Here is a 7301-nt window from a genome sequence, read left to right on the forward strand (position 1 = left end):
ATCTGCACCTGTTTTGTCTCTGAAACCAGCCAGGGGCTTACCTGGAATTTGTGATGTCATAAAGTTGTGGGTGGGGTGGCTGCCAAATGTGGACAGGGCTAAATAGATGCCAGACGTTAGTCACCCTCCCTGCCTTGCATCCCTCTTCTATATTACATCTTCTTTCACTATTGCAAAGTAGGTAGGGTCTGGGAGGCCTGAGTTCGAATCACCACTCAGCCATGAAAGAATGCTGGGTGTCCTTGGGCCCAATCACACACTCTCAGCTTTACCTTCCTAGCAGGGCTGTTGTGAGGGAAAAAACGAAGATGAAAACTATGATGTAAGTTGCTTTGGGGAAGAGGGCAGGGTGTGAAGAAAGTAAATGAATATGCACCGTACTAGCTGCCCTCAAGGGATGCACGGCGCATGCACTTTGTAAGAAGAAGAAGAAAAATAAGAGTTTGGATTTATTCTCCCCCCTTTCTCTCCTGTAAGGAGACTCAAAGGGGCTTACAATCTCCTTTCCCTCCCTCCCCCAACAAACACCCTGTGAGCTCAGTGTGGCTGAGAGAGCTCCAAACAACTGTGACTAGCCCAAGTCACCCAGCTGGCATGTGTTGGAGTGCACAAGCTAATCTAGTTCACCAGATAAGCCTCCACAGCTCAAGTGGCATGGAATCAAACCCAGTTCCCCAGATTAGAGTGCATCTGCTCCTAATCACTGCATCTTGCTGGTTAGATGGGATTGCTAAAGGTGCTCACCCCAACTATAATCTTCTGTAACGTAACATCTCTGGGTTTTTTTCCTGTTTTTCTAAAGATCTCGCAAGAAGACTAAAAAAACCCGCAAGTATGACATCATCACCACTCCAGCAGAACGAGTCGAAATGGCCCCGTTAAACGAAGATGAGGATGAGGAGGAAGATTCCACAGTGTTCGATATCAAATACAGGTGATCTGGGAATGGCTGCCAACTGTGCGTTGGGAAATGCAGGGAGATTTATTTTATTTAGTTATTGTATTGTATTATATTTCTTCTTCTTCTTCTTCTTCTTCTTCTTCTTCTTCTTCTTCTTCCTTCTCCTCCTCCTCTCCTCCTCCTGCTCCTCAATATATTTATGTATTCCTCACAAACTACAATATAAAAAAAACAAAAGAATAGGAAATGTGAACAAAACATAGCTTAATCACAGTTCTAAACGCGTAATGAGAGAGTCAATTGAATTATACCAATGGTATTCCATTAAAAAAAAATAGATTGACCATCTAATAGTTAAAAGCAATTATTATATTCCAAATAGTTTCCCAAATTTATAAATTCAGTCGAGTTGCATATTTCCTTTATGCTCCAGCACAAGTATCATATTAAGACCTAGTAGCGATTCTGTAAATTAATACTGCGTTTCCTTATTTCCATTTAATTTCATTAATGAATAATATGAGACCTACGTTTTTCGTTTGTCTCGAAATTCTCAATTAGGGTTTTTATGAACCGAGCTTGTTCATTTTGCCATTGTCGCCTGCACCCATATTTTATTTTCCTAGTTTTTGAGGCCTCTTCTGAGGTACCGCGGAGAGCATGTAGGATGTTTGCCCTCACCTGCTGTTTGAGAAGAGCAATCAAATCTGATGCAAGAAACTGTCTCTTTCTGTCTCTTGAGGGTGTGTTTGGCCCAGTGGTGGGATCCAAAAATTTTAGTAACAGGTTCCCATGGTGGCGGGATTCAAACAGTGGCGTAGCGCCAATGGGGCTGGGTGGGGCACGAGGGGGCGTGGCCGGGCATTCCGGGGGCGGGGCATTAATAATTTCTCTGTTACTGTAAAAAAATCTTACTGTAAACAAAAAGTTCCTAATTTCCAGCTGGTATCTTTCTGTCCATAATTTAAACTCATTATAGCAAGCCCTATCGTCTGCTGCCAACAAAAACAACTGCTTCTCCTCTAATTGACTGCCTGTCAAATACTTAATACATTCAAATACTTAATTTTGTTTCTAGAAATCTAAAGAAGGAGACTTTCCTTAAACAAGGAACTTTACCATGTTTCTAAAACATGTTTTTAAAACAGCCCAACAGGGAGAATTATCCCGTTTTCTACCTTCCGCTAACCAGCCACATAGGAAACAACAGGACTTTATGATTTTTGGACCTAATGGGATTTCTAACGGAAAAGCAGACCCAATTAGTAACCCCCTCTCGGCACACACAAATAATTAGTAACCCACTCTCGGGAACTGGTGAGAACCTGCTGGATCCCACCTCTGGTTTGGCCCTATTTTGTAACAGCGTCGGTCTCCGCTGTCGTTTTCCTTCCCCGGAGCGTGACCCTTCCAAAGTGTGAAAGCCCTTTGCATAGTTGGAGCAGAGCTATTTTGGATATATGTATGCTGAACGGATTTTGCTGCCCGGACGATCAGCAGTCATGGCTTTCATTTGCGAGAGCACCATGGGCCTCTGGCATCCAGTGTGAGGCGAATTGCCTTGGGTGGTGTGGCCGTTTTAGATGTATTTATCTTTCTTCAGGCAGAGCTTGCGCTCAGTTGGAGGGCATCTTTTATCCTCTTCGGAAAGGGTCAGAGCTGGCAGTCACTCACTGAGTCGCTTATCTGCAAAGACACAACAAACAGCTTGGCTTTTGGGGGTTGCTGCGACGGTATTTCAGCCTGATACGGAAATGGTAGCGTCGAAACTATCGAAAGGCGCTTTCTGTGGGAGCAATCTTGACCCGCACTATGTCCCAGGAAGTGTTTTAAGACTGTTCTGTTTCCCGAGTAAAATGTTCTAATACCCTGTACTCGGCCAGAACAGAATGGAACTCACAAGCAAAGGTGTAACGGTTCAAAAAAAAAAAAGAGAGAGGTTTTGTTGCATAGAAGAACTGAGACCCTAACTCCTCCCAGGGTCTGACTAAAACAAAGTACTTGCTTGACTGGAACAGCTTGAAGCTTGAGACCTTGATCCTTTCTTGACTTCTTCCAAAAAAGTCCACTTTATTGGTGCTTCCTCTTGGTTCCTTCAGTGTCCTCTATCTGGACCTCACTTTCTGTAACACCTTAACTTAAGAACATAAGAACAAGCCAGCTGGATCAGACCAGAGTCCATCTAGTCCAGCTCTCTGCTACTCGCAGTGGCCCACCAGGTGCCTTTGGGAGCTCACGTGCAGGATGTGAAAGCAATGGCCTTCTGCTGCTGCTGCTCCCGATCACCTGGACTGTTAAGGCATTTGCAATCTCAGATCAAGGAGGATCAAGATTGGGAGCCATAGATCGACTTCTCCTCCATAAATCTGTCCAAGCCCCTTTGAAAGCTATCCAGATTAGTGGCCATCACCACCTCCTGTGGCAGCATATTCCAAACACCAATCACACGTTGCGTGAAGAAGTGTTTCCTTTTATTAGTCCCAATTCTTCCCCCCAGCATTTTCAATGAATGCCCCCTGGTTCTTGTATTGTGAGAAAGAGAGAAAAATTTCTCTCTGTCAACATTTTCTACCCCATGTATAACTTTATAGTCTTCAATCATATCCCCCCTCAGACGTCTCCTCTCCAAACTAAAGAGTCCCAAACGCTGCAGCCTCTCCTCATAAGGAAGGTGCTCCAATCCTTCAATCACCCTCGTTGCCCTTCTCTGCACTTTTTCGATCTCTTCAATATCCTTTTTGAGATGTGGCGACCAGAACTGAACACAGTACTCCAAGTGCAGTCGCACCACGGCTTTATACAAGGGCATGACAATCTTTGCAGTTTTATTATCAATTCCTTTCCTAATTATCCCCAGCATAGAGTTTGCCTTTTTCACAGCTGCCATGCAACTTGATGCTCCAGGGGTCTGCAACCTGCGGCTCTCCAGATGTTCATGGACAACAATTGGCCAATTGGCCACGCTGGCAGGGGCTGATGGGAATTGTAGTCCATGAACAGGTTGCAGACCCCATTCTAGTCCTACTCCCTGCTCAATGCCGGACCAGCCTAGAGCATCCCAGCTGCTGCTTAAAGGTTGCCAGTGAGGGGGAGCTCACCACCTTTCTAGGCAGCTGATTCCACTGTCCCAGTAAAAAAAATAATCCTAATTTCCAGTCAGAACCTTTCTGCCCATTTTTAAACCCATTATTGCTGTTGGCTGTAGTGAAGAAGAAGAGGAGTTGGATTTATATCCCCCTTTCTCTTCTACAGGAGACTCAAAGGGGCTTACAAACTCCTTTCCCCTCCCCCCTCACAACAAACACCCTGTGAGGTAGGTGGGGCTGAGAGAGCTCCGAGAAGCTGTGACTAGCCCAAGGTCACCCAGCTGGCGTGTGTTGGAGTGCACAGGCTAATCTGAATTCCCCAGATAAGCCTCCACAGCTCAGGCGGCAGAGCGGGGAATCAAACCCGGTTCCTCCGGTACACCTGCTGTTAACCACTATGCCACTGCTGGCGATGATAACGGAGTCTCCTTTTCAATAATCCCTTTAATTCTTCCTCACCACTGCGTGGAACTTCCCAAACACTGAGTACAACTGAGCAACCTGGGAGAGTTCTTCCGGCCAGGTGGCACCTTATCTGCCAGGTGGCACCAATATGGTGGCCGTGTGGCTTACAAGGAATATTGGTCCACTAACATGGAAACATTCTCGTGTAGAGTCTGAGCCAGTTTGATATAATGGCTACATGTCAGGTTGGGATCTGGGAAATCCCGTTTGAGCCCCCCCACCCAGACGAGAATCTTCCGTGAATCTCCCACAGCCTCTCATCCTAACCTACCTTGCAGGGTTGTTGTGAGGATGAGACGGGGAGGGGGAGAGAGCCTTGTGTCTCCTTGGAAGCGGAGCACGGCAAAAATGTGACTATAGGATACATTTGCCCAGAGAAATCTGTGTTAACAAAGATGGGTTTTCACCACTTGTGTCTGTGTGCACAGGGGAAGAAAAATCAGGGGAGAAGTTTCATGTTGGTCAGTAGAGGTGTAGTGGTTAAGAGGCGTAATGGTTAAGAGGAGGTGTACTCTTAATTTGGAGGAACCAGCTTTGATTCCCCGCTCTGCCGCTTGAGCTGTGGAGGCTTATCTGGGGAACTCAGATTAGCCTGTGCACTCCAACACACGCCAGCTGGGCGACTTTGGGCTAGTCACAGCTCTACGGAGCTCTCTCAGCCCCACCTCACAGGGTGTTTGTTGTGAGGGGGGAAGGGAAAGGAGATTGTCAGCCCCTTTGAGTCTCCTTGCAGGAGAGAAAGGGGGGATAAAAATCCAACTCTTCTTCTTCTTCTAGAAGGAGAGTGAGGTTTGAATCCAGAAACACCTTAAAGACCAACTACATTTCCAGGGTATAAGTTTCCCTTCACCAGACATCTGACTCTCAAGAGCTGTATCCTGGAAATCTTGCTGGTTTTCAAGTTGCTACTAAACTCGAAATTTGTCCCCCAGGAAGAAACGACCAATGAACCGGGATAGCCTAATCCCGAACAAGAAACTTGCCGTAACTCAAGGAAGCGTATTCAATGATGACACTATATTAACTACAACAATTATATTAGTCAGTTCAATAGACATAAATCCGTGCAATGATAACAGCGCAACATAATAGCGATGTCTATGCTTTCCAAACAGTCATATGTAACTGTTTTTAAGCTGTGAGGCAAAAATAGTGTACCATAATGAAATTGCTTATTTTACACAATATTTATAGTGAAATGTATTTATTATTATTAGTGAAATGTATTTATTATTATTAAAATGTATTTATTGTTACTATGGTTGATTGTTGTAATAACTGAAATACTTATGGATATAACGCAATAATCTAATTGATAATATAGACAATCACTATTCAGGAAATGTGTATTTGTATCATAGATGACTAGCATGAATTACATATGACTGCTTGGAATGCATAGACATCGCTATTATGTTGCGCTGATGAAGATCCGTGAAAACGCACTTTAGCGTCCCGCTGTTGCCGCTTGCGGGGCTGGAATTGAAGATCTCACATGAGGATTTCACACCCAAAATTAGTGTGCCACGACTGCCTCGCATGCGTGGATTTTATCATCCTACCACTTTGCTGATAAGTATCAGCTTTATTGACTTTCCATATTGGTTTTGCGGTGTGTGGACCGAGATCACACCGCAGGTTTTTTCACTCAATGAACTTTAAATGAATATGAATGAACTTTACACTATACCTTTTTCTGTTATCATTGCACTGATTTATGTCTATTGAATTGACTAATATAATTGTTATAGTGAATGTAGTGTCATCATTGAATACGCTTCCTTGAGTCACGGCAAGTTTCTTGTTCGGGATTAGGCTATCCCGGTTCATTGGTCGTTTCTTCTGGTTCACTTGCCGCGTTTTTTCCCCAGGAAGAAAGCCATGTTTTTAAAAGTATTGGGATACTTCGCTATTTCCTTTTAAAATGTTTTACTCTACATGCTTCTCTAGTAATTCTAATACTCTGCCCCACTGCTTCCGTCCTGTCAGGTGAGGCCGTTCTCCAAGGCCCTGCAAGATCTGGGGTTGTTGTTCAACACCTTGTGAGAATCTCAGCCACAGAGATGGCCTCTGAAGAAAACTACCACAGTCCTGACGGAAAACTGCCTCCGCTTTCAAGATGCTACAGAATGGATACGAACATCCAGGGCGTTAAACCTCACTGTTAATAAACCAAACCAAAAGAATTGGAAGAGACCTCCGTTCAAGATTCTGCTTTTCTGCTCTTGTTTTGCTAGACACTATATGCTGACTCTGAACCAGTACAATCGGGGCACAGATGTCTCTTCAAAGACCAAGATGTCTGATGGACTTTCGGTTCTGGGCGCTAAACAAGGCTGGATGGGTGATCCCCTCAGTGCCGAAACCCATCTGGGATTGTGCGGTTCTGAGGGCAGCCCAAAATGTTTGGTGTCAACTTTGAACTTGTGCAAACTCTACTGAAGTGGCTGACAGAGCGTTCTGATGTATTTGTGTGTGTGTGTGCTTGCGCGTTTGTGGGTGCAACCTATGAATCTTGCCTCTGAGAATGGTTGCACTAAAACGCATACTGCAATAAGGTTTCCTGGTTTCTCTGTTTGGTTTCAGGGATGACCTCCTCCCCTCCCCGGATGAAAAAAACCCAGTTTTCCCAGAGGGTGGGACTTTTAAGGTGCAAAGTGGAGAGGGAAAAGGTCCTTCACCCCTTGGGACCCATGTTCTCTGGTGTTCTTATCTGGGGAATTCAGATTAGCCTGTGCACTCCCACACACACCAGCTGGGTGACCTTGGGCTAGCCACAGCTTCTCAGAGCTCTCTCAGCCCCACCTACCTCACAGGGTGTTTGTTGTGAGGGGGGAAGGGTAAGGAGA

General features: G+C 45.0%; 1 long non-coding RNA gene across 1 annotated transcript; it reads left to right on the plus strand.

Annotated features, from left to right (window-relative positions):
• Positions 1-800: 800 nt before the first annotated feature.
• On the plus strand, positions 801-7009 carry LOC125424614. Its single transcript, XR_007243260.1, has 2 exons — positions 801-934; positions 6442-7009. It is a non-coding gene; the product is annotated as an uncharacterized LOC125424614 (long non-coding RNA).
• The last annotated feature ends 292 nt before the right edge of the window (positions 7010-7301 follow it).

The sequence above is a fragment of the Sphaerodactylus townsendi genome, linkage group LG17, assembly GCF_021028975.2.
Source record: "Sphaerodactylus townsendi isolate TG3544 linkage group LG17, MPM_Stown_v2.3, whole genome shotgun sequence".
NCBI lineage: Eukaryota > Metazoa > Chordata > Lepidosauria > Squamata > Sphaerodactylidae > Sphaerodactylus > Sphaerodactylus townsendi.